Source organism: Saccopteryx bilineata, chromosome 4 (assembly GCF_036850765.1).
Source record: "Saccopteryx bilineata isolate mSacBil1 chromosome 4, mSacBil1_pri_phased_curated, whole genome shotgun sequence".
Taxonomy (NCBI): Eukaryota; Metazoa; Chordata; class Mammalia; order Chiroptera; family Emballonuridae; genus Saccopteryx; species Saccopteryx bilineata.
This window is the reverse complement of record NC_089493.1, coordinates 128,539,253-128,566,137: the sequence shown is the minus strand read 5'-3', so window position 1 is coordinate 128,566,137 and position 26,885 is coordinate 128,539,253. Positions and strand designations below refer to the sequence as shown.

At 44.8% G+C, this 26,885-nt stretch overlaps 1 protein-coding gene and 1 non-coding gene across 2 annotated transcripts in view; both read right to left on the bottom strand.

Moving 5' to 3' along the window:
• BBS4 (Bardet-Biedl syndrome 4) overlaps nt 1-26,885 on the bottom strand; it is a 948,798-nt gene that overhangs the window by 535,762 nt on the left and 386,151 nt on the right. The gene's annotated exons all lie outside the window — the stretch shown is intronic.
• On the bottom strand, nt 16,108-16,214 carry LOC136336901 (U6 spliceosomal RNA). Its single transcript, XR_010731637.1, has one exon. It is a non-coding gene; the product is annotated as a U6 spliceosomal RNA (small nuclear RNA).

Genomic DNA, 26,885 nt, shown 5'->3' with positions numbered 1-26,885 from the left:
ACATATGGTCGATTCTTGAGAATATTCCATGTACACTAGAGAAAAATGTATACTCTGGCAATTTGGGATGAAATGTCCTGTAGATGTCCATCATATCCAATTGTTCTAGTGTTTCATTTAAGGCCAATATTTCTTTATTGATTTTCTGTTTGGATGAATGATCTAAAGCCATCAGCGGTGTATTGAGGTCTCCAAGTATGATTGTATTTTTGTCAGTTTTTGTTTTTACGTCAGTCAGTAGCTGTCTTATATATTTTGGTGCTCCTTGGTTTGGTGCATATATATTAAGAAGTGTTGTGTCTTCTTGATTCAGTGTCCCCTTTATCATTATGAAATGACTGTTTTTGTCTCTGTTTACCTTTGCCGTCTTGTAGTCAGCATTGTTAGATATAAATATTGCTACACCTGCTTTTTTTTTGGATGTTATTTGCTTGGAGTATTGTTTTCCAACCTTTCACTCTGAATTTGTTTTTATCTTTGTAGCTTAGATGTGTTTCTTGTAGGCAGCATACAGTTGGATCTTATTTTTTAATCCATTCTGCTACTCTGTGTCTTTTTATTGGTGAGTTCAATCCATTTACGTTTAGTGTAATTATTGATACTTGAAGGTTTCCTAGTGCCATTTTATATATTGCTTTCTGATAGTTCTATATCTTGTTTGGTTCTTCTCTTTTGTTTTTCTATCATTTGTTTTTGTTTGGTTGTAATCCATACTTCTTTCCTCTGTTACTTCTTTTTTCAAGCAATGTGCTTCTGTGGTGTTTTTTCCATTAAGTAATGGAAAGGATACATATCATGTTCATTATAGTACATTATCTCATGATTGCTTCTGCACTCTATCCTCCTTTGCTACTGTTAATCTTTGTCCTCTCCCTTTTTTTTGTTTTTTGTTGTCACAGATTAATCTTGTTTTTATTGCGATCTTGATGGAGCTTTTACTTGTAGTTTTGCTTTGTTTTGTTCTTTGTATCTGGTCGGAAAACCCCCTTTAGTATTTCCTGAAGTGGGGTTTTTCTGGTGATGAATTCCCTCATCTTTTATATATGTGTGAATGTTTTTATTTCTCCTTCATATTTGAAGGATAGCTTTGATGGGTATAGTATTCTTGGCTGGAAGTTCCTCTCTTTTAGTACTTTAAATATTGGGGTCCACTCTCTTCTAGCTTGTAGAATTTCTGCTGAGAAATCTGTTGATAATCTAATGGGCCTTCCTTTATATGTTGTATTCTTCTTTTCCCTGGCTGTCTTGAGAAGTTTTTCTTTGTCATTGGTTTGTGCCAATTTCATTATGATGTGCCTTGGAGTAGGTTTGTTAGGGTTAAGATAACTCAGTGTTCTGTTTGCTCCTTGAATTCGAGGCTTTAGTTCTTTCCACAGGCTTGAGAAGTTCTTGTCTATTATTTGTTTGACTATGTACTCCATTCCATTTTCTCTCTCTTCTCCTTCTGATATACTCATTATTCTTATGAAGCTCTTTATGATGGAGTCAGACAATTCCTGTAGGGTTTTCTCTTTTTTTAAAAAAATTCATGAGTCTCTTTCGTTTTCTCTCTGTAGTGTCTCTAGTTGCCTGTCTTCTATGTCACTAATTCTTTCCTCTATCTGGCCTGTTTGATTGGCTAAGCTTGTTACCTCTTTTTTCAGTTCATAAATTGAGTTTTTTTTATTTCTGTTTGATTTGTTTTCATATTTTCAATTTCCTTGGTGATGTATTCTTTCTGTTCGTTGAATTGTTTTTTGAGCTCCCTAAATTGTTTTTTTTGGTGCTTTCTTGTATATCCCTGAGTATTTTTAGGACTTCAATTTTAAATTCTCTGTCATTTAACTCCAAGGTTTCCAAACTATTGAAATTTGTTTTTGTAGATTTTTTTTCTAATCTATCTGAGCTACATCTCTGTCTATTGTAACCATGATATTCTATTTCTTTTTCCTTAATGGCATTTGAGAGTGGTATTGTTAATAACACTAATAAGAGTTGATAAGAAAATTTTTTTTGAGAAAATGCAGTGAAAAACTGACTATTCTCTTGTGCTATGTGGAAAAAAATTACATAGAATAGAGGGCCTGAGTTGGGGGAAGTGACAAAGAGGCAAAAAACAAGGCAAGAACCCACAAAATGCCACAAGGAAAAGTTTTGGATCAAGAATACAATAATTTGTTTGTAAATTATGGTCGAATGAGAGAAATAGTGTATGAGAAGAGAAGAAAAAAGAAAAAGAGAAAAAAGAAAAAGAAATACAGTGAAAAATAAAAATTCTATTGTATTAAGTGGAACAAAAACTACATAGAATGGAGAGCCAGAGTTGGGGGAAATGCTAAAGAGATAAAAAGTGAAGTAAAAAGCACACAAAAATGCCATAAAGAAAAAATTTGAATCCAGAATAAAATAATTTGTTTGTGGGTGAGATTCAAATGAGAGAAATAGTGAAAGAGAAAAAAAGAAACAAAAAGAAAGAGAGAGAGAAAAAAAATTGAGTTTTTTGGAATGTAACACTCATAGGAACAAAAAAGAATGGAAAATGTAACATGTATGGGTAATAAAGTTCAAAATGAAAAGAAAAAAATAAAATAGAAAGAGGATAAAATGACCAAGGTGAAAGAAAAAAAAGATAAAAAATACAAGAAAATAATGGAAAAAGTTATAAAGACTGTAGATTTTTCCTGGGTTTGAGAGGTTATCTTCTTCCTTTTTCTTTCTTCTCTCTCTTTTTGATTTTTTTTTTTGTATTTTTCTGAAGTTGGAAATGAGGAGGCAGTCAGACAGACTGCTGCATGCGCCTGACCAGGATCCACTCAGCACGCCCACCAGGGGGCGATGTTCTGCCCATCTGGGGCATTGCTCTGTTGCGACCAGAGCCTTTCCAGCGCCTGAGGCAGAGGCCACAGAACCATCCTCAGCGCCCGGGTCAACCTTGCTCCAGTGGAGCCTTGACTGCGAGAGGGGAAGAGAAAGAAGAGAGGAAAGGGGGGGAGGGGTGGAGAAGCAGATGGGCATTTCTCCTGTGTGCCCTGACCGGGAATCGAACCTGGGACTCCTGCACGCCAGGCCAACGCTCTACCACTGAGCCAACCTGCCAGGGCCTCTTCTCTCTCTTTTTGGCCAGTGGCACTGTACCTCAGGTTCTGACCCTGTGTCACTCTTAGGCAGAGATTTGCAGTTGATGTGTTGCTATGGTGATGACATAAACTAGGCCTCCATCCCATTGGTAGGCAGGGCTTATCAGCATTTGCAGGCTCTGACAATGGGATAGTCCGTTTTCCCTGAGCCTCTTCCTAAATCCTTCCTGAATCAGCAGCCTGGGGACCCAGCTATGAAGTTACCCCAGCCACTGCCTGGAGAGCAAGAGGCTCTAAGAGCTGCCAAATCCTCCCTCTATCCCCGCTCAAAGCAGGGTTCTGGGTAAGGCTTTGCCAGCCAGAGCCTCCAGCGTAATCAGGCAGGGCTGGGAGCTGATTGCTTTTCAAGTGTCTTTCTGTGAGCCTCTGGGCATGTCTAATATGCCTCAGCACGCCACAGGTATGCTTTCCCCAGGTTTTTTGTACTTTGTAACCTGTATTGGCTGGCAGAAAGATGCCCTAGTCACAGCCTGCAGAGCAAGAGGTCCTAAAAGTTGCCAAGTCCCTCTTCCAGGTTTGTTCAAAGCACAGTTCTGTGTATGAAAGCTTTGTCAACCAGAGCCACCAGCTCAAGCAGGCAGGGGAGTGAGCTGACATCTGGGCAGGCTCCTTTCTAAGGTTCCCCAGCTATATCTAGTTAAATTTACCTCAGTGCTCTGTGGGTCTTCTCTCCACAGGCTTCTCCCTTGTTGGGAAGGCTACAGCCCAGCTTGTCCAACTTGTTCAGTGTTCTCTGGGGTCTGGTCCATGGGACTATACTTTTTAACCTGTATCGGCTGGCAGGAAGTTGCCCCAGCTACTGCCTGCAGAGCAAGAGGCCCTAAGAACTATCAAGTCCCTCCTCTGGGTCCACGTAAATTGTAGGTCTGGGAAAGAAGACCTTATCAGCCAGAGCTGCTAGCATAAACTGGCCGGACAGTGAGCAGACTGCAGATTAGGCTCCTTTCAGCATTCCACGGGTCTGCTCTCCAGAGGCTACCTGCAAGCTGCCTGCACACCCTTCCCCCCAGCACTTCTGCAGTTCTCTTTCCCGAGGATGTGCTTTGTTAGCCTGTATGGCTGGCGCAGGTGCCACACCAGACGGGTCAGGGCGTAAGGAAGTTAGCTCTGGTGTACTTCCCGCATGCTGTTATTCGGGAAGCTGGGATTATACAGAAACTCTGGTCACGCCCCACACAGAGGGCCACTACTGACAGTCTCTGACCCAGCCCCTCTGTCTGGGAATGCGGGTGCCCATGCCCGAAGCACCAGGTGGATCCACTCACACACTGCCCACTCGCCAACCAGGATACCAGGAATAAACAAGGCAACTGCTCGCCCACCTCTGCCAGGGTCTGCCACTGGCATTAGCTCCGCGTGGGCTGAGCCACTGGCCTACTCTCTCTTCGGCTTGAACGATTCTGCCCTCGCCCAGCTTTTTTTGTGCCTCCAGCCCTCCTTTCCTCTTGGTTCCAAGTGAAAGCAGACCTTCCTCAGGTCTATGAGGAAAGCAGAATACTCTGTTCTCCGTCTTATTTCCTTCAGAGTGGATTATATATTCAGCCACCTTTTCACCCAATCATACCTTTGTTCAATGTGTGTGTATTTCAGATGCTCCTGAGATTGTTTTTCTGTCTCTAGTTATTGAAATTTCAGGGAGAGGTATTGGGAGCACCCCTCACGGTGCCATTTCTCTGACGTCACTCCTTCATATTGTTTCTTGATTGGCATCCTCACTTACAATTTTTTTCACCTATGGACAGAATGAACATTACTGTGGGTGCTTATAATATACTATTGCACAGATGAACGTTAAAAAAGAGGAAGGAAGGCCCTGGCTGGTTGGCTCAGTGGTAGAGAGTCAGCCTGGCATGTAGATGTCCCAGGTTCGATTCCTGGTTAGGGCATACAGGAGAAGCACCCATCTGCTTCTTCCCCCTTCCCCCTCTCCTTTCTCTTTATCTCTCTGTTCCCCTCCTGCAGCCAAGGCTCCATTGGAACAAAGTTGGCCCGGGCACTGAGGATGGCTCCATGGCTTCTGCCTCAGGTGCTAGAATGGCTCCAGTTGCAATAAAGCAACGGCCCAGATGGGCAGAGCATCACCCCCTAGTGGGCATGCTGAGTGGATCCCAGTCGGGCACATGTAGGGAGTCTGTCTTTCTGCCTCCCTGCTTCTCACTTCAGAAAAATAGAAAAAAGAGTAAGGAATGTAAATTTGTAATTTCCACATTGGGCAGCTGCCCAGGTGTCCACCTTAGAAAGAACTCTGATTACAAGTGCCATTTTAACAACTGGTTTGCTGAACTCAACAAAAAATTAAGTATCTATTCTGCCAAACCAGTGTGAACCTACTGAATCTCACCACTGCTTCTAATCCTTTTCCCTGTCTGCCCCCCAGTAGACCCACAACAGTGTCTCATGTATAGTTTTCAGGCTATTGCTAGTGCTGTGTTTTGGTCATGGTATTTGCGTGTCAAGACAGGAGGAAATGTCTAAGAAATAGCATTCTGCTGCCACTGTGAACCCAGAATCTATCTATCTATCTATCTATCTATCTATCTATCTATCTATCATCTATCTATCTATCATCTATCTATCTATACTTTCTTTTTCAAAGTAAATGGTGGAACTTAAAACCTACTCATTTCAGCAAATGAAAAACTTGTAGTTCTTGTGGGAATATTGTATCACCATCTTTGCATTCACTTAAGGTACTGCACTTAAAGGGCAGAGTAGACATCTAAGACACTTCCTACTTTGCTTGTATTAATGCAATATCATAGGTTAAGACTTCATTAGGATTGGATGAAGTATTTACAGATGTGCCTACTAAGGGTGGCTATCTTAATATCACCCTGGTTGTGAGTGAGTTTGACAAATCCATCCATTTCAAAATGATTCATACTAACCATGATGGCATCTTTTTTTGTGTGTGTGTGTATTTTTCTGAAGCTGGAAACGGGGAGAGACAGTCAGACAGACTCCCGCATGCGCCCGACTGGGATCCACCCGGCACGCCCACCAGGAGCGACGCTCTGCCCACCAGGGGGCGATGCTCTGCCCCTCCAGGGCATCGCTCTGTTGCGACCAGAGCCACTCTAGTGCCTGGGGCAGAGGCCAAGGAGCCATCCCAGCGCCCGGGCCATCTTTGCTCCAATGGAGCCTTGGCTGCAGGAGGGGAAGAGAGAGACAGAGAGGAAGGGGGGTGGAGAAGCAAATGGGCGCTTCTCCTACGTGCCCTGACCAGGAATTGAACCCGGGTCCCCCGCACGCCAGGCCGACGCTCTATTGCTGAGCCAACCAGCCAGGGCCATGATGGCATCTTGTTATAAGAAAGTACAATATTGTATTGGTATGTTTCTCCCAGTGGGACATTGGGCACTTTACTTACTTTAAGTAGTCCAGGCCCTGGCTGGTTGGTTCAGTGGTAGAGCATTGGCCCAGTGTGTGGATGTCCCTGGTTTGATTCCCAGTCAGGCACAAAGGAGAAGCACCCATCTGCTTCTCCACTCCTTCTCCTCTCACTTATTTCTCTCTCTCTCTCTTTCTCTCCCCCTTCTGCAGCCATGGCTCAATTGGAGCAAGTTGCCCCCACACCTGCAACGAGAATGGCTCCATGGCCTCAACCAGTTGCTAAGCAACAGATCAATGCCCCAGATGGGCAGAGCATCACCCCTTAGTGGATTGCTAGGTGGATCCTGGTCGGTTGGGGAGCATGTGGGAGTCTGCCTCTGCCTCCCCTTCTCACTTAATAAAATAAAAAAAAGGTCCTGTATAGTGTTTACAAATATAAAGGAGATTTTTTTTAAAGCTTTTGTGAGAAAGGAGTGGATAATATACTGAAACAAAGAGAGAAGAAAAGGAGAAAATTAAATTTTAATTTATTCTTAGCCTTTTTTTGTTTTTTTGTTCCTATTGATGGTTCTTTGCTATGAAGGAAGCAGCCCCACACTTGGCTATTTCAGCATTTGTTTTGGCAATGCTGCCTCTGCTAATTGAACAAACTAGAGCAGTCCTGCCCCTGAGTTCCGTCAGCTGGAGAGTGTGGCAGGAGGGGCACAAGCGGTAAGTGGGAGTTGCATGCCAGCAGGAGTAGCTGAAAGCCAGGACGGGGAGTGTTGGTGAACTACCGGGTCCTGTGGGTGGAAAGCGGGAAGCAAACATTAATCTCTGTGAATAGACTCTGGCGTGAGAAATCCGTGATCTGCAGATCCCGGTGGGCCTGGTGCTTGGGGACCACAGCTTGGGCATGGTGCTCACATGCAGGTTTTGAGAAAGCCTCTACACTGAGGGGTGAAATATGCCTGGGGATGAGTATCTGATGGCAGAGATAAAAATAAATAAATAAAAAATAAAAGGAAGAAAACACTCCCTCAGTGTGAATCAGAGAAGAAAAGATTCAGGAAGAGGCAGGATATTTTAGTATTAGTATATTTAAGGTGCAGAAGGGAGAATGTTACTATTTGTAACTCCAGGGCTCAGGACCAGGAATAATGCCTGGAAGTCTCAGAGGGACAGATTTGGTTCAGTGTGAGGCAGGAGTTACTCACAATGGGTGTTGCTTACTAGGAGGGAGAGGCTGCCTGCTGAGTCCTTGCACTTCTTGGTACTTAGAGTTTATTTGCTAAGTCACTGGCTGGAATTCTTCTTTGGAAGAACATATAATTAGGTGATCCCTAATGCTCCTTTTAACTCTAAGATTTCTATTCCACTTCCCCATTATGGTATGGGATCTATAACTGATATGCTGTAATAGTCAAATCCCTACAACACTTGCACATACAATCAGACTGTGCCGCAGTGGCAATGCATGTCAGGGAGTGCTCCGAATCACGGGAAATCTCAAGGAGGCTTCTAATTTTGCTCCAGGATTTCTTTTGTTCTTTTGTTTGTTTTTTTGTTTTTATTAAGTGAGAGGAGGGGAGGCAGAGAGACAGACTCCCGCATGTACACTGGCTGGGATCTACCTGGCAAGCACCCTAAGGGCAATGCTTTGCCTATTTGGGGCCATTGCTCTGTTGCTCAGCAACAGAAGTATTTTTAGTGCTCGAAGCAGAGGCCACAGAGCCATCCTCAGTGCCCCAGGGCCAACTTGCTTGAACCATCAAGCCAAGACTGCAGGATGGAAAGAGAGAGAAGGAGGGGGAAGAATGGAGATGCAGATGGTCGCTCCTCCTTTGTGCCCTGACCAGGAATCAAACCCAAGACATCCACATGTCAGGCTGATGCTCCGCCACTGAACCAACTGGTCAGGGCCTGTTCCAGGATTTCAGAGCTAAATTTTTGTGACCTGATCTTGGGCCAGTTAAAAAAAATTCCTAGTTCTTTTTCAATGTATTTTCAAAATGCCTCTCAATGTAGCCTCTCCCTCTCCTGCCTTCACCGCTTGCAGTTAAGGCTTAGTCATAAGGCTAAGTCAAGACAGAAGAATCACACCAAGGGGGAGAATGCCCATTGCATCTGACCCAGGTGACTGAGCCTGAATCTCAGGCGAACAGGTGGGGGCAGTAAGAGAAGCACCCCCTCCTTTGGCCTAGGAGACTAGAAGGAAGAAGGGAGAGGAAAGCAGAACAGAGAGTGTACCCAGATTTCTTGATGGAGGCCTTGGCTCGAAGTGGGGAGGAGTGTTAAGTGGGCTGCAGTGAATACTGTGGGGAGGCAGATGCTTATTCTGCTTCCTGTCTGACACTCAGAAGCTGTGCTGTCCTGACCCAAGGGGACCACAGTAGAGGTCACTCGAGCAGCAGCAGGATTTGCAGAGGGAGAATGGCTTTCCTAAATAGTTGCTAGTTTTGGTGTGGCTTGGGCAGGACCTGGAAGTTCCCACCCTGCTCTGATCAGATACATATTCAGGATGTAGCTGAGTTGAGATTTGGTGGGCTGCTGTGGGGCCTGTGTGTGGAGGGCAAAGTGTCAGACTGGCCCAGGGGTTGGGTAGCAGACCAAGCAAACAGAACCTCAAAGGGGTCCACAGATCCCACGATGGCTCACAGAAGGGCCAGTTAGCCAGAAAGCACCTCTGTGGCTTAATACTTCATACCACACCACAGACAATGGCAGAGGAGGCTCCCAGAGCTAACGGAGATGAGTCAGAAAGAGATCTCATTGCCACGAAGGCCAGCAAAGACTCAGAAAGCCACACGGAAGCATAGATCTGAATCTAAAACCCTTCCTCTGCCAAGGTCACTGAGCCACACCCCTGCCTCTCCCTTCTAGGCCCCATCTTGTCCGGAAGCAGGGCAGACAGCTGGATATTTGAGAGGCAGAGCAATTTTGCCTAAAAGAATTGAGAGTGTCTTAAGAACACTGTTGAAGTGATTACACCACCACACCAGGATTAGACTACAATTTAGGAGTTTTTTTGGCTTCCCAGGAGGTAGATCTCATGAAAAAAATCTTCTGTGGACAACCTAACACAGCAACATTCTCTTTGCATGTCTAAGTTGGAGTATAAATACGTTTTTTTACTCTGTTGCAATATCAAAAGTATGCAAATTGTGATATTTAATAAATAAATAAAACATTCACATTTCCAGAGCCTAGGGTGGTACATAGAACGTAGAATGTGCCAAATAATTATTTTTGCTACTAATTATTTTTGCTAAGTTAATAGATTAATCAGCTGCTACTTTTCAGTAATAGGGTGGAATAACATCTTTACAAACTTAGGCATATTATTTTAGAAATATCAGTCATCTCCCTGGTTTGATGCAGGCTCTCTGGGGATCTATATAATTCAATACTCATCTGAAACAGGACCAGCAAGATAAGGTATCTCATCGGGGAGAAATTAAAAAGATGAAATGGGGTAGGTAGGGTCTAGCCTCAGAAAGGCTGTGTAATAAAGATCACGGAGAGGGGATGAAAGAAAATATCAATGAAGAGCTGCAAGACAACGAGGGGGAAAAGAAACTGTAATAGCCGAAGTTAATTTAAGGCAATGACAAATGGAGCTGGGTTCGGGTTATGTATATAAGGCCTGTCACTTATAGTCCATTTTATTTTTATGCCCTGTCCATAATACTCCATGTCATAAAGCACTTAACATAAAACACTCAATAAGATAATCGATGACAGACTAAAAAAGACATAAAAGTAATTAAAAAAAATTTTTTTTCACATTGCATTTTCATGCCAACTAGTTTCAGAACAAGTCTCTGGTTTGCTGATTTGCATTATTTGCTGTAGAACAAAAGTTTCCTCCTGGTATCGGCACAGCCCCATGCATCCATGACATGGAGTCAAAGCCCCTGGAGGTGACACTCTCGTGTCCATACTTTGTGACAGGACTTCTGCAAGGTGAAAGATGTTCCACTCTTCCTAGACACCAGACCTGCCCCAGCTTAGACTCTCAATGTCCCTTGTCTAAACCAGGGATAGAAAAGACATTTAGCTCCTGTGCCCATTTCCATGGACTAGGGTGCTACTTTGAAAAGAATTTTGAGGCATTGTCTTGGTACCCAAGAAAAAAATACCAATATCACTCAATAAGGTCTATGGGGATGCAGGAAAAGGGCCAGAACGTCAACCATGTATTGACCATCCCTGGAATAAATATTTTAGCCACCTCTTCACTCTCTCCACACCTTCAGTCTTTCTGCCCGCATAGTATTATCTTCCAAAAATTAGTAATATTCGCTTTTACCTTGTACACTTTTTTTTTTTGTATTTTTGTATTTTTCTGAAGCTGGAAACGGGGAGAGACAGTCAGACAGACTCCCGCATGCACCCGACCGGGATCCACCCGGCACGCCCACCAGGGGCGACGCTCTGCCCACCAGGGGGCGATGCTCTGCCCCTCTGGGGCGTCGCTCTGTTGCAACCAGAGCCACTCTAGTGCTTGGGGCAGAGGCCAAGGAGCCATCCCCAGAGCCCGGGCCATCTTTGCTCCAATGGAGCCTTGGCTGCGGGAGGGGAAGAGAGAGACAGAGAGGAAGGAGAGGGGGAGGGGTGGAGAAGCAGATGGGCGCTTCTCCTGTGTGCCCTGGCCGGGAATCGAACCCAGGACTTCTGCACGCCAGGCCGACGCTCTACCACTGAGCCAACTGGCCAGGGCCACCTTGTACACTTTTTGTTGTGGCTCCTTATTTCTTACTTAAGGGAGTTGAGCCTCCTTATTTTGCCTTTCAACAATGTGTTCTGCTACAGCCTTTCAGCTCTTTACTGATTGCTCCACTTTCTAGCCACTCTGGATTATTCAAATAGGTTCCAGAAGCCTGCCTACATTTATGTCTCCGCCTTCCTCTGAAACACACTTCGCTCTCCTGTGTGTACATATATTCCATTCATCTTCCATTCTTCATTTCAAATGCTCTCTCTTTTTTTTTTTTTTTTTTAAAAAAAAGCCTTCTCCTAGTGCTCCCAGCCAGTCAGAGTTAATGGGTGATTCTTGTCATGTATGGTACACCCAGATGAAAATGAACGTGGCGAATTATCCTGGACAAGATGCTGCTGACCAGATCTTGCCGACTCTGGGTCCCAGCACCTTTACTGTGAGTTGGGGTAGTAGCCTCCTATTCAGAAATGTATGTATGTATCATGATGCCTGGAAGGACTTTATAAAAGAAACAAATGGGGTTACTTGAGAATCAATGTACCCATATCTCTGGAATCAGACTATATACTATTATTTTTTAAGCCTAAATGTAGTTGGTAGGTTTTGATATTACATTCTTGCTCCTTGTCACAAATAAACTAATAGAACTTTTACCTAGACTTTTCTGACCCAATAGCAATGAGTGTAAATGAAATAAAATTGCCCATTAAAAGCAAAAAATTCAGTGTTAATTTTTTTTAATGATATGATATAGGTTATCTACTTGAGTCCTTTTTATAACACCATGACTCTGAAAATAGGAAAAATACAAAGATGGGAAAAGATGTCCTAGGAATGCAAACTAACAAACAAAAAAAAACAGAGATTGAGATATTATTATCAGATAAAGTTGAATTTAAAGCAAAATATGTTAAGCAGACCCTGGCCGGTTGGCTCAGTACTAGTGTTGTCCCGGTGTATGGAAGTCCCAGGTTCGATTCCCAGTCAAGGAACTTAGGAGAAGTGACAATCTGCTTCTAATCCCCTCCCCCTCCCTCTTCTCTCTCTCTCTCATCCCACAGCCATGGCTTGATTGATTCGAGTACATCAGACCCAGATGCTGAGGATGGCTTTGTGGAGCCTCTGCTTCAGGTGCTAAAAATAGCTTGATTGTGAACTTGGGCCCTAGATGGGCAGAGCATCGGCCCCAGACAGAGGTTGCCAGGTGGATCCTGGTCAGAGCACATGCAGGAGTCTGTCTCTCTATCTCCCCTTCTCTTGCTTAAATTAAAAAAAACAAAAACAACAACAAAAAAAACTAAGCAGAGAATATCTGTCGGTAATGATATGAAACAGTAATGAATCATTTTGTACCAACTGACAAAGTAGCAAAATCAATCCACTGGCTATGCCAGTGAGAATGAGTGAAAATAGGTTTTTGTTCCGGGAAGGCTGTACACACAGGGACCCAAGTAACTTTTACAACATCCAGGTTTCACTGAATGCCGAGTTACCTACTGAACATCTTCTTTGGATATCTAGGGACATCTTAAATACTGATGTTCAAAACCACATTTCTCATTTATCCTCACAACTGTTTTTCTGATCATCTTTAATCTCAGCAAATGATAATTCCAATCTTCTAATTGTTCAAGCCAAGAACCTTAGAGCTTTTCTTGGCTCCTTCCATTCTCCTACACCTCACATCCCTTCTTTGAATTCTGCTTTACCTTCAAAATAGCCCAAACCTGATACTTTGTGTCTCCTCTTCAGTTGATACCCTGGTCTAAGCCATCATCACCTTTCATTTAAGTTATTGTAATATTGCCTGACTGGTGGTGGCGCAGTAAATAGAGCATTTACCTTGGATACTGAAGTCCCAGATTCAAAACCTGAAGGTCTGGCCCTGGCAGGTTGGCTCAGTGGTAGAGCATCGGCCTGGCGTGCAGAAGTCCTGGGTTCGATTCCCGGCCAGGGCACACAGGAGAAGCGCCCATCTGCTTCTCCACCCCTCCCCCTCTCCTTCCTCTCTGTCTCTCTCTTCCCCTCCCGCAGCCAAGGCTCCATTGGAACAAAGATGGCCCGGGTGCTGGGGATGGCTCCTTGGCCTCTGCCCCAGGCGCTAGAGTGGCTCTGGTCGCAACAGAGCGATGCCCCGGAGGGGCAGAGCATTGCCCCCTGGTGGGCAGAGTGTCGCCCCCTGGTGGGCAGAGTGTCGCCCCCTGGTGGGTGTGCCGGGTGGATCCCAGTCGGGTGCATGCGGGAGTCTGTCTGACTGTCTCTCCCCGTTTCCAGCTTCAGAAATAAAAAACAAACAAACAAAAAACAAAAAACCTGAAGGTCGCCAACTTGAGCCCAAAGGTTCCTGGCTTGAGCCCAAGGTTACTGGTTTGAGCAAGGGGTCACTGGCTTGACCTGAGACCCCCAGTCAAGGCACATGTGGGAAGACAGCTGTGTTAGGCTTGCTTGTTTGCACTTTGCATAATTAGTGCCTGAGCACATGGTAAAGTCACGTGTGTGTGTGTGTGTGTGTGTGTGTGTGTGTGTGTAGCCTATATAAGGCTACAGGTGCTTTGCGTTGGTGTGGACTGCTCACCCGCTGCCCCTGCCTGTTTGCTCATTGGCCATTGCAAGAATCTCATAAATGGGAATCACCCAAAGCTTTCTAGCTCTATAGTTCTACCATTTGCCTGAATCCCATGTGGACCTGTGTGGCCTTGGCCAGCAGCATTACAGCATGTATGGGAAACAATCAATGAACAACTAAAGTGAAGCAACTACAAGTTGATGCTTCTCACTTTCTCTCCTCTCTCTTTACTCTCAAAATCATTTTGTTTTTCTTGTGACAGAGACAGAGAGAGACAGAGAGAGAGAAAGATAGGGACAGACAGACAGGAATGGAGAGAGATGAGATTCTTTGTTGCGGCACCTTAGTTGTTCATTGATTGCTTCTCATATGTGCCTTGACCGGGGCACTACAGAAGACTGAGTGACCCCTTGCTCAAGCCAGCAACCTTGGGTTCAAGCTGGTGAGCCTTGCTGAAACCAGATGAGCCCTTGCTCAAGTTGGTGACCTTGGGGTTTCAAACCTGGGTCCTCCACATCCCAGTCCAACACTCTATCCACTGAGCCACTACCTGCTCAGGCTCAAAATCAATTTTAAAAAGTGTTTTAAATTATTGGAATACCTTTATAGCTGGTCTCTTTTGCTCTCACTAGGACAGCCAGAGTGATGTATTTAAATCCCAAGATTATGTCCCTCTGCTCAAAGTCCTTCAGTTGCTCTCTATACACTCAGGACAAAAGCCCAAGTTCTTCCTGTGGTCTGCAGATGCCCTATATAATCTGGCCCTCACCTACTTCACTTTATTTCCTTTCATTCCTCCCTTCTGCCACCAGCCCACCCTTCCCAGTGTTTGTTCCAGACATACTGGCCTCTGTGCTGCTCATAAACTGAGCTAGGTGTGTCCCTGTCCTTGGGCCTCTGCCCGGGCTGTTCCCTCTGACTAGAACACTCCTGCCCAGAGAGCAGTGTGATTCACTTCTTCATTTCCTCTGGGGGGGTTTCTGCGTAGGAATGACCTATCCAAGGAGGTTCCCTGATCGCACTCATTGAAATAGCAATTCCCTCATTCTCCATCTTTGCCACTCTCTTCCCATCTCCTTACCTGCTCTATTCTTCTGTGCAGTCCTTGTCAACATCTGAATTATGGCATGTACTTTTTATTATTATTGTTTGACCTCTGCAGCTCCTGCTTCCCTTCTAGAGTGTGATTTCCATGTGGCTCATGCAGGGTTTTTTTTTTGGGGGGGGGGTGTAAAGCCAGTAGCCACGACCACTATCACAACCGCGTGCCCCATGCAGGTTCTCATTAGATTCAGACAGATGGTAATGAAACAACGAAGCCAAGAACTGGTGAGCCATTACCTTTAATCCTAGTTTGCACCCGGTGGGCAAGTAAAAACACACACTGGGCTCCAAAACCCACTCATTCAGTGCTCACAAAGCTACTGACTTATTCGAGTTTCCTAGAATCAAAGGTTTCTAGCTCACTAGCCTTATTCACCTCTGTTCCTCATCTCCTTCTCCCTGCACAAACTCTGCACAAACTGGCTTCTCACTCAACACTCCGCCATCTTGGCTGCTTCTCCTGGCCTCCTCCACATGGCCTTTCTCTGCTCTCCTCTCTGCTCTCTCCTCTAATGATAATCTCAGGAACCCAAAGAGAGCAAGCTCCCAGTCTGCCCCACTTTATAGTGTAGAAGCCAAAACCTTTAATCCAATATACAAACAAGGAAGTCTGATATAAAGTCACTTATCTAAGGCATAATGGGATTCCTCATGAGAGTGCACCACTCCACATCAAAAAGGGTGGGAAAGGCTTAGTCCCAAAACCAAGTCCCAGGCTACAAGGATCCTGCCTGCCCACAGCCCACCCCCCAACACACATTAATATAATCACGCCCATCTAAAGCAAGAAGGGCAACCAATACCATCACCTGAGTGACGGGCTTCCATGTGGGCAGTGCCATCTTTAACAAAGTGAGCATAATATATTTTTTCTGCCCAACAGGGGGGATGTTTATGTGAGGGGGGGGTGTTTGTTGCTGTAACCCCAGACTCTATAACAACACCTGGCCTAGGGTAGAAGTTTAATATGTCTCCGTGAAATAGGTTGAATGGTTGTGCCACTTACACAACTACCCCTAGATACCACTTGGAACACAGGAAGCAGTGGTGGGATTCAAATAATTTAACAACTGCTTCTCTGCCCTAATGACCATTTTAAGTATAAAAAATGATATACTGAAAGGTAGTTTATTATTTCATGTATTTAATACTTAAATGAGAACAATAAAAGAGGTACACAAAACTAGACTATGTTATAAGAAAGAGTTGTTTGTTTTTTTTAAAATAAATTTTTATTAATGTTAATGGGATGACATTAATAAATCAGGGTACATATATTCAAAGAAAAAAATACGAAACGCTTCACGAATTTGCGTGTCATCCTTGCGCAGGGGCCATGCTAATCTTCTCTGTATCATTCCAATTTTAGTATATGTGCTGCCGAAGCGAGCACAGAAAGAGTTTTTAAATATTAACGAAAATGTAATGCTGGTGGCCAAGGCCAGGCAGGTCCACACTGGATTTGGGCAGACGGTAGAAAAACTGCGGAGCCAGAAAAGCATCGAGCCATTCTGTTTAATAAAGTTTCACAATGGGGGGCAAGCACACAGTCAGGGGAAGCTGCCTCTCAGGAAAACAAACAGAAAAATGGTCCCTCATGGTGGTGGGCAGGCAATCTGCCATCCATAGTTCCTTATCTTTCTCAAGCACAAGTGCCCATAGCCTTACATAGTCTATTTGTGCCTCTGCCACGTGCTCACACACTAATCAAGAAAAGTGCTTGCAGCTGGTACACCAGCGAACAAGCCTAACACAGCTGCCCTACAGAAGAAGTATTAAATAATACCTGACAAAAAACAATAAAACTGTTATTTAAGATATTTCCATATTGCTTCTTGATTGGCATCCTGACTTGCAATTTTTTTCACCTCTGGAGAGAATGAACATTATTACTACAGGTGCTTAGAACATGCTATTGTGCAGATGAACGTTAAAAAAGAGTAAGGGATGTAAATTTGTGATTTCTACATTGGGTGGCTGCCCAGGCACCCACCTTAGAGAGAACCCTGATTACAAGTTCCCTTTTAACAACTGGTTCACCGAAATCAACAAAAAATTAGGTATTGGTTGTGCCGAACCAGTGCAAACTGGCTGAATCCCAGCACTGGCAGGTAGGCCTTGGAGAGGTAGGCCCGGGGTGGTTGGCTGAGCTGGCCTAGAATGACCCCTCCAGGAAAAGAGAGCTCAGCCCTCCTCAGTCAGAGGAGCAGACCTTGTGGGTCTGGGCCTGTTGACTCTATTGAGTTTCTCTTATCCTTTCTTGCCTTTACTTTTTTCCCTTTCCTCTCACTACAATCACCATCACCACCACCACCACCATCCAAAAGCCCTTTTGAAGGCTCTCTGAAGCACTTGCCACTTCCAGGACATCTGCCGTGAGCAGCTGTGGGGATCCCATCCCAGGCATGTACTGCCTGATATTTTTAGGCAAAGAGTGTTGAGCAATGAGCTCACCCCCACCCTCTGGAAGGGAGCAGGACTGAACCACCTGCCCCTGCTAGTGTTGTGTAATTGATGCCTCCAGGTGCTGGTAACAGGCTGGGTTCAGTTAGTCCCTGTAACCTAAGGGCCACATGTCACTCATCAGTTAACACAGAAGCTAACAGCATGGACTTGGACAAAACTGAATTTGAGATCTGCCACTGAGTAGCTCTGAGACCTTGGGAATGTCACCTAAACCCTCTTGTCCTCTGTTTCCTCACTCATGAAATGAGCACAATACTATCACTTACTTCAGAGAACTGCTGGTAGGGTGGCTTGAGCCTAAGGTCACTGGCTTGAACCCAGGGTCGCTGTCTTGAGCAAGAGGTCACTGGCTTGACTTGAGCCCCCCCAGTCAAGGCACATGAAGGAAAAACAGCTGTGTTAAGCTTGCTCACTTGTACTATGCATGATTAGTGCATGAGCACATGGCAGAGCCATGTGTGTGTGTGTATAACATTTAGCTCATTAGCACAGTGCTGGGCCCACAGCAAGGACTCCACTAGTGCTGACGCTGTCATTGCAATGGCTGCTATTTACCACGAGAAAGTCCTGACAAGAGGAAAATCACTAAACTCATCCTCCCCCAAAACACTTCAGATTGATCACTTGACCTCTTAATTTTTGGTGACTGTGTTGCATTCTTGAAGTTGCCAAGTTGCTAGAGCTGGGGAGAGTGGGTGAGATGGAGCTGAAGGGATTAAGAAACAACATACATGTTTACCTGCATTTTATGTGCTTGGTTTGTTGAATAGCTCTATTTTCACTGACTTGCCCCAAATGGGTAAGTGATTCACAGAAAGACCTTAATTATGCTCTTGTATATATAAAGTTGATTTCATTGTTTTTTAAACTTGTTTGGTAGTTTGGGACTGTGAGTATACTTTACTACTGTGGGGCAGCTGTGTTAGGCTTGCTCATGGGGTTACCAGCGGCAAGCACTTTGCTTGTTAGTGCATGAGCATGTGGCAAAGGCATGTGTGTGTGTCCTATATAAGGCTATGGGTGCTCAAGAGAGATGAGAGATGGGTATTGTGGATGCGTGGATTGCCTGCCCACCACTGTGAGGGGCCATTCTGCTGTTTTTTTGTGTGTGTGAGAGGCAGATTCCCCTGACTGTGTGTTTGTCCACCGTTGTTATTAAATGGAATGGCCCAACCCTTTCTGGCTCCACAATTTTCCTACTGTCCGTCCAAATCCAATGTGAACCTGCCTGGCCTTGACCACCAGCATTACAACTACCATTGTTATCAACTGGGCAGTAATGTGCCCTGCTCACATGTGGACTTCTAGTCACGTGGCCACTAATGAAGGAGATGTGGCCAGACCTGTGTTTGTGTAGACCACGGGCGGGCTGCTATAAAACACTTCCTTCTCTTTGGCTTGATGCATGTCTCTGTAGTGTTTATACACATGCTCCACTGGAAACCCGCTGAGATCAAGACAACTGCGGTTTCACTCTCTTCCCCTCTCTTTCACCAAGTCTGGCTGTGGTCTATGCAGGGGCTTTGGCGCAGGGGCAGATGGTTGAATGCCTGGAGAGTGGGTTCCTTACCCACACACACATTTTTTTATCTCAGTGCTTTCTGGAATCATAAATGGTCTCTCCCTTGAACCCCTAAGGACTCATTCCTACATGTTCTTAGATCCATAGGTCTCTGGTTCATATGCTTGTGTGCATGTGTGTGTGTGTGTGTACATGTGTATGTGAGTGAGTGTGCATGTGTGTGCTGTGATGTGTGCATTAGAGAAAGAGAGATGTGGTCTGGGTCCGAGATGGGAGTCACACGTGCCTGGGGAGGTCTGATGACCAAGGACAGAGCCACAAGGAGCAGTTGGTTTGCAGGAAGGTTTAGTATGGAAGACCAGGCATTCGTAAAAGCTTAGGAAGGGGGAGTTGGTGTCAGCCTGGAAACTTGTTCCACAGCTTCTCTCCCAAGGACAGGTCTGATGGCTGTGGAGAGAGGGACTGAAAGAGGGCATCATGTCCACAAGGCCTTGGAATACTACCCAAGATCATGGGGTAGCTCGGACACAGTCAGCAACTCTGCTGGGATGGGCCTACTTTGCCGATTTCAGGAGAAAAAACTAAGGATGCTGACAGCAGCGTTGTCATAGAGGACCAGCAAAGGGGGAAAGAATAAGGCACCCGTTCCTGCAGCTTCTTTGATAATATAATCACCCACTAGAATGGGTGGGAACACACCAACATCACTATCCTCTTTGTTGACATTGAGCATGCCCACATGCCAAGTACAGTGTGAAATACCACCAATCCCATTCTGCAGAATGAGAGAGTAAACTGTCCCCAGTCACACACAGCAGGTGATGTATTGAATTTTAATCTAGGCAGTTCGACTTCAAACCTCTTCCTCTTAATTACCCCTTAAATACATCTTTTGGGTTGTGTGAAACAGCATAAAACATCCAGGTATACACCCAATAAATGTGAGTATTTGATATATGATAAAGAATATAGCTTTAGAAACTAGCTAAAAATAGATTTCTAAATAAACAATATTGGGACAAATGTGTAGCCATCTAGAGAAAGTTGGATCCCTACCTCATGTTGTACACTAGGACAGGGAACTTCATATAGATCACATATATGTTTCAATATACACATAAATCCATACATATACCAGATGAAAACGTGGACAAATTTTTTATAACACATCAGAAAAAGGACTAATCTCCAATTACGTCAAGATTCCTAAAAATTGATAAGACAAAGACCAATACTCTATAGACCATTACAAAAAGGGCATGTGCTGTTGACAGAAGAAAAAAATGCAAAAATTTTAACCAAAAAAAATGTTATGTTAAACACATAAATAGATTCTCAACCTAACTCGTAATAAAGGAAATGCATTGAGATGCCACTTGAAATGATCTTGAGATACATTTTTCACATATCTGATTGGCAAAAATCCAAACATTTGACAACATAGCACTCTGTTGGTGAGGCAATAGGACAGAAGGCTACTTCCCCCTCCAAACCTACCCCCAGCTGTTGGTGAGGAGTTGATAATACTACAACCCACTGGAAACAATTTGATAATATTTCTTTTTTTTTTTTTTTTGTATTTTTCTGAAGCTGGAAACGGGGAGAGACAGTCAGACAGACTCCCGCATGCACCCGACTGGGATCCACCCGGCACGTCCACCAGGGGCAACGCTCTGCCCACCAGGGGCAACGCTCTGCCCACCAGGGGGTGATGCTCTGCCCCTCCGGGGCATCTCTCTGCCATGACCAGAGCCACTCTAGCGCCTGGGGCAGAGGCCAAGGAGCCATCCCCAGTGCCCGGGCCATCTTTGCTCCAATGGAGCCTTGGCTGCGGGAGGGGAAGAGAAAGACAGAGAGGAAGGAGGGGGAGGGGTGGAGAAGCAAATGGGCGCTTCTCCTATGTGCCCTGGCTGGGAATTGAATCTGGGTCCCCCGCACACCAGGCCGACGCTCTACTGCTGAGCCAACTGGCCAGGGCCAATTTGATAATATTTCTTAAAGTATAAATGCACTGAGTTTCTAACTCAACGTGTCCACTTCTGGGACTTCACCCTACAGAGCCACCTACACATGTACAAAATGACAGATATACCTACATTACGCCACTGAATGTCACTTGTCTTGGCAGATTGGAAATACCTCAAGCATCCATTATTTGGGATCTGATTATATGAAGTTAAACACATGCAACAGAACATTGTGCCTTTGTAAAAAATAAGAGGAAAAATAGGGTTCTGTCTATTCATTGATTTGTTAAGATATACAGGGCATATCTTTAATCAATGAAAAAAAGCAAGGCACAGGAGAAGGTCTATGGTTTGTCACCTCTTGCGTAAAAAAGGAAGAAAATAGAAAAATACCTTTGCATTGGCATATGTAAAACTGGCGGGAAATGTATAATAGTGGTAGTGATTGATTCCTGGGAGAGAGGAGTGGAGAATGAAGTGAGTGGGAGATGGGAGAAAACTTTTCACTTTGTAACTTTTTATACTGTTTTAACTATTAATCATGAGAATATATTATCCAATACAAATTAAAAAAACTTCATTCTCTATATGTTTGTTTGTCAGCTGCTTTCCTCAACACTGTGTGCTTATGTTAGCCTTGAATAACAGCGGCTGACCTTGTTTTGGTCTGTCTTCCGAACAGTGATCTGATCCTCAAGTTATCGGCCGTGAAAATTAGAACAAGATCAGTTATATTTGGTCCAAGAGTGCATGCATTGGAAGCTGAGCAGGACAGTTCCTTCAAGATTTTATAGTTGAGTATTATTAGGCCAAAGAATGACAGCACTCCAATTTAAAGTCATAGGGTCTTCCTCCAAAAGAAATGCAGATCTTGAGACTATTCTAGAATCCAGATGCAGGTCAAAGTCAGCATGGGGCCCTCCTGTCTATTGTGTGGTATTCAGGAGCCATTGGCATGTCCAACCCATCTGACAACAAGGGGGAAGTGAGTCTCAGAAAGAGAGGCATGTTGATGCACCCCTACAGCCGCCATTATTCTTGGAAAGACAATAGAGGGAACTGAAATTGAGGAAAGGCATAATTGATTGAAAAGAGGAAATGACTGGAATCAAGAAGGTTAAATGGAGAGAGAAGGAAAGAGAAGGAAACTAATATATATATATATATTTAATTTTTCCCTTGATTTGAGAGAAAGAGAGAGAGAGAGAAGCATCAACTCATTACTCCACTTAGTTGCTCTATTTAGTTGTGCACTCATTGCTTCTCAAATGTGCCCTGACTGGGAATTGAGCCCTTGACCTCGGCACACCAGGACCACTGAACCACTGAGCCAGGGCAAGAAACTAATTTTTTTTTGAGTGCTCACTCTGTCTCATTATTTTATTACATTCTCCCAGCCCTTGAGGTGGGCTTTATTGTATACATTTTAAAGATAAGGCTCAGGTGGTCTAACTTAGCCAAGTTCAGGAAGGTTATAAGCTATGAAGTCATATTTCTCTGATGCCACAGCCCATGCTTTTTGTATTGTGACTTCCAAGTTCCTATTTAGCAACAGTCTCTTCTGGACATTATTACCTTTTCCCAAATAGCCCTTGTTTCTCCTGGTGTCCCAAGCCCCAGCTTCCACCAATAGAAGTGCCAGGTCTTCCAAGACCTGCCCTTTGATTAGAGTGCCTGGTTCATACCTTCTTCATTTTTGCTGCTAGTCCTTGAAATCTGTCTGCCCTGGCAGGTTTCACATGTAGTCAGTGTCATAAGTCTGGTTTTTGTTTGTTTGTTTGTTTGTTTGTTTTTAATGAGAGTAGAGGGACAGGCAGACAGGAAGGGAGAGCAATGAGAAGCATCACCTTGTAGTTGCAGCACCTTAGTTGTTCATTGATTGCTTCTCATATGTGCTTTGATAGGAGAGGGGGGGCTCCAACTGAGCCAGTGACCCCTTGCTCAAGCCAGCGACTTTGTGCTCAAGCTAGTGACCTTGGGCTTCAAGCCAGCAACCTTCAGGTTCAAGCTTGAGACTGTGGGGTTTTGACCCTGGGTCCTCAGCATCCCAGGCTGATGTTCTATCCACTGTGTCACCACCTGTCAGGCAGTGTCACGACTCTTATAGATGCCTCTTGGAAGAATGACCATACTCTCCCCGGGGTTTTGCTTGTTTTTAGAGCTTTTTCTCTCCAGGAACTTGCTCTGGGACTGTTGGTTCCCAGTGCAAATGGTACCACCTTATCCCAAATTCAAGTGTCCTCTCACGCCTAGTATCACAGTGGAGTTTAGGCACCCCGCACCCCTCCTGCTGCCTGGTCCCTTGTTTACTGCTTCAGGGAATGTTGATGTGTCAGGAAGAAGCCTTGCCCTTCTCTTGGACTTAGAAACTTTATCTTGAGGTAGAAGATCTCTCTGACTTCCTCTCTTCTTTACTGAATCATGGGTCTGGATGCCACCCCTTGAGTTGCTGGGTAGTATGATCAGGTTTGCCACTAGACCTGGTGATTTCTGTGTCCAGATGAGCCAGCAGCCTTATTTAATCTGGTTCTGGGTGATGGTGGCCACTTCCAGCATTTCCCTTCAGGTCCAGCCCCTGCCAGCTAGCCACAGAGATAGTATCTCTTCCTTTCAACCTGCATGCTGCTTCCTGCCTGCCCCTTTCACGGGACACTTCTTCTGAAATCAATAAAAATCTCAAACACAGTCACTTAAACACAAGCTTTGTGGTGCTATTCATCCGACTGAGATATAAACACACATGTCTATACATGTGCCGAACACAGCACATGCTGGTGTTTACCCAGGTTAACTGGCTGCCATCCTGAGGTGTTCTGCACCATTTTTCTCTTTTTTTTCTTTTTTTTTCCTCTCCCCGAGTCTCTCAGTGACAGCCCCATGACCTTCTGTCTGAAGCTAGGCTAAGCCTGTGAAGTTAACTGCCGCTGCTGCTCACATTGTGACTTGTAAGCTGTAAATGGACATCCGCAAGCCCTCTTTCCAGATAAATTGGAACACATACATATGTATCATCCCCGGGTGCCACCGATTAGAGGCTTTTGGAAGAAGAGTATTCATTTATATTCGTCTCATAGTTGGAAGCAGCATTAAGTGGTTACTTTTTAATTGATGAGCCAGGAGCGCACAGACCCAAGAGCTCCATCTCCCGCTGGTCACTCCTTTGGCCAGCCCCTTTTGGGAGCCTGTGAAAGCTGCTTCTTATGTTGGATTACTGAAGAGGCCTGTGTGGAAGCATCTAGAAAGAAGGCCACTGGCAGTGGCAGTCCCGCTTGCATGCTGGGAAGCAAACCACCTACTTTCCACACAGTTGCAATTTACTGCAAGTCTTAGCATGAGCGGTACCTGCTCCAGCCTGGCACCCAAATGTCTGCAGTCTGGAAATTTACAACTGGCACTTGAAAGAGCCACCAACACTTCTTGGGGGGAAAAACAGTTGAACGACTGTCTGTCTTGCGAACACAGTACTTATACAGGCCAGGTCTCTGGTGACAAGGGTCCTTACGCCTCTCATGCCCATGTGAGAGCGAGCACTCAGTTCCTGGAAGGAGGGCTCTCCGCAGCCTGGCACAGCCAGCTTGTGAGGGTTTCGGTGCCCTCCACTCTGTGGAGTGTTTCAACAGTGGAGATTCAGGTAAGACTGCTCACCAGTGCAGGGGAATTCTGCCAGCCTTGGGCGCACGTTCCTGTTCGCATACAAACACTCCCAAAGATGTAAAAATGTCTAAGTGAGAAGTGTAGATCAACCGATTTCCCACCTTCTTCATAAAGGCTCGGGGCTGGAGCAGAAGAATTCTCACCTGGAGTACATCACCCAAGCATGCTTAAATGTGGGCCCACGATTTCAAAGTTACAAATTCTAAGCCTTCAACATTTAAATAATCGTTAAATAAACTTATTTTGCATATTAGGATAATTGTAAGGTATCTGTAAATTTTTTTTAACCCAGAAGTAAAAAGAAGCGGGGGCGGGGGAGCACAATCTCTATTCCTACCATTCAAAATTAAGTGCTGTGACATTTTGTTGTCTTTCCTTCCAGGTTTTTTTAAAGCTTTGGCTTTCAGGATTTTGACCTTATTTTTTCCCCCCTTTTTTTTTAAAGAAGAAAGGGATTCCCTTGCCAATATTTGCCTCACCAAACACAAAGCAAACCTTATAAGCACTCAACGGGTGTGTCCAAGGGAAATACACTTTTCTCGTTCACCATGGGCCATGTACACAGCCCTGGGGCCTCTGTCTCTCACAGCTCTTTCAAAAGATAGGGCTGAGCCTCCTAACAGCTTAGGGAGTGACCTTCCCCCCTCTCCTTTTAGAACCTATAAATTAAGGTTTTGAGGGAGTGGACCTTGGTTCCCTTTATAAAATTCTCTGGTGATTTAACAAGCTGGCTCCACCTCCTGTCCCTCTGGTCACTGTTTATCAAATACCCCCCCCCAGCGTTATTTATACTCAGTCTGTCCTCCAAGATCAATCCTGGCAATTAGCTGTTTCCTTCCAAAGGAGGTAGATGTCCCCTTAATAGCACCCTCAGTGAGCAGGACGCCGCAGGAGAGATGACCAGGCTGAACAGCCAGCCCACTTGCCAGAATATTTCTGGGGTCAGTTCTATTTCAGGGGAGCTAAGCTGCAACTTGACAAGATTAATAGACACAGTGAAAAGATCTAAAAAAAAAAAAGAAAAGAAAAGATCTAAACAGACTGGAGGAAAGCCACAAAAGTCATTATCCCACGAACACACACAAACTTTCCTCTACTCTCCTCCCAGCCCCCTCTTTCCCATTAGATTCTGGAACGATTTCTAGTCTTTGTTTTTCTCAGACTTAGGTGAGAATGCCCTAGGAAGACAAGTCCCAGGGTATCTGTAGGAACAAGTGCGTAAGGGTTTGTAGGCACAGTATAAAAAGAGATGCTTGTCCCCGGTCCAAAAATTACTAAGAATGTTGCATTGGTAACAGCAGGGCATTAAACAAACAAACAAAAAATAATCTGTCTGAGCATGGGGCCCTATAGACAGCACGGGCTGCATGGCACAGGCTGCGTGTGAGACTCAGATTATTGTGAGCACGTATCCATGTGTCTGTCTGGCTTGGGAATCTGCTTTGCATTTAGGGAACTCTACTTCACTGTCTTTGTAATAGGGTGGTAGAGATGGCCTATTGAGGCAAAAAACAAATACAATACTCATGGGTCCCTGCCTCTCACAAACTCAGCTATGAATGATTAATCTGGGGTCAGGAATTTAAACTATCAAGCGACAGAGAGGGAAAACATTGATGACTGATAGGCCATCAGTTAAGAAAAGATGAGTAGCTCTCTGTCTTCCCATTAGTTTCTCAATCACACTCTTTCCCTGTAAGTTGTTAGCGTTTCATACAGAAGACACTGATTCTGAGTCAGTCCTGGGGGGCAGGGTCCACTGTGGTTTCATTCCTTGCCCCTCCCAGGCTCTTAGCGCTGCACTTGGCATTCCATGGATGTTGTATGCACAAGTCAGTCAGGACTGGCCCAGATGGCAGGTGTTGGGGAATGATGGTCAGATGGAGACCTAATGCCTTTCTTTCTTAAAAAAAGAAAAGAAAAAAAGAGAAAAGTTCAAAATACAGGAGATGTTTCTCTGTTGCACCCAAGCAGAGCAAAGAGAGGGAGACCCAGTTGAAAAGTGTTCCAGCTTCAGTGGGAAGAGTAAACGAGGGAGATTGTACATAATTACAGCAATCACGTCTCAGGGGATAAACAGCAAGCAGAAGGAGGAGGTGCCGCAGCCTGTCCCCCATCCATCTCCAGCCAGGGATCCGGCTGGGGAGAAGCCCTGGGAACGCTCCCCAGACACACTGTCCTGGTTACTGAGGGGACAGCCTGCTGCACCGTTCCCTGTTGTCTGGACTTTATTTTTCCTGCCAGGGTGGGGGGCAGTCATGGAGTTGCCTTGGCTGTTTCTTTGGCACTTTAGAGTTGGTTTTCTTTTTCTGGCCCAAAGCACTGCCCAAAATAAAATAAATAAATAAATCTACTTTCCAAAGGAACACGGAAGCCAAAGCCAAATAATTTCAAATGGTTTTGCCAGCACAGAGGGGAAAAAATAGAAATTTCTGAACAAAATCTCTCCATTTAT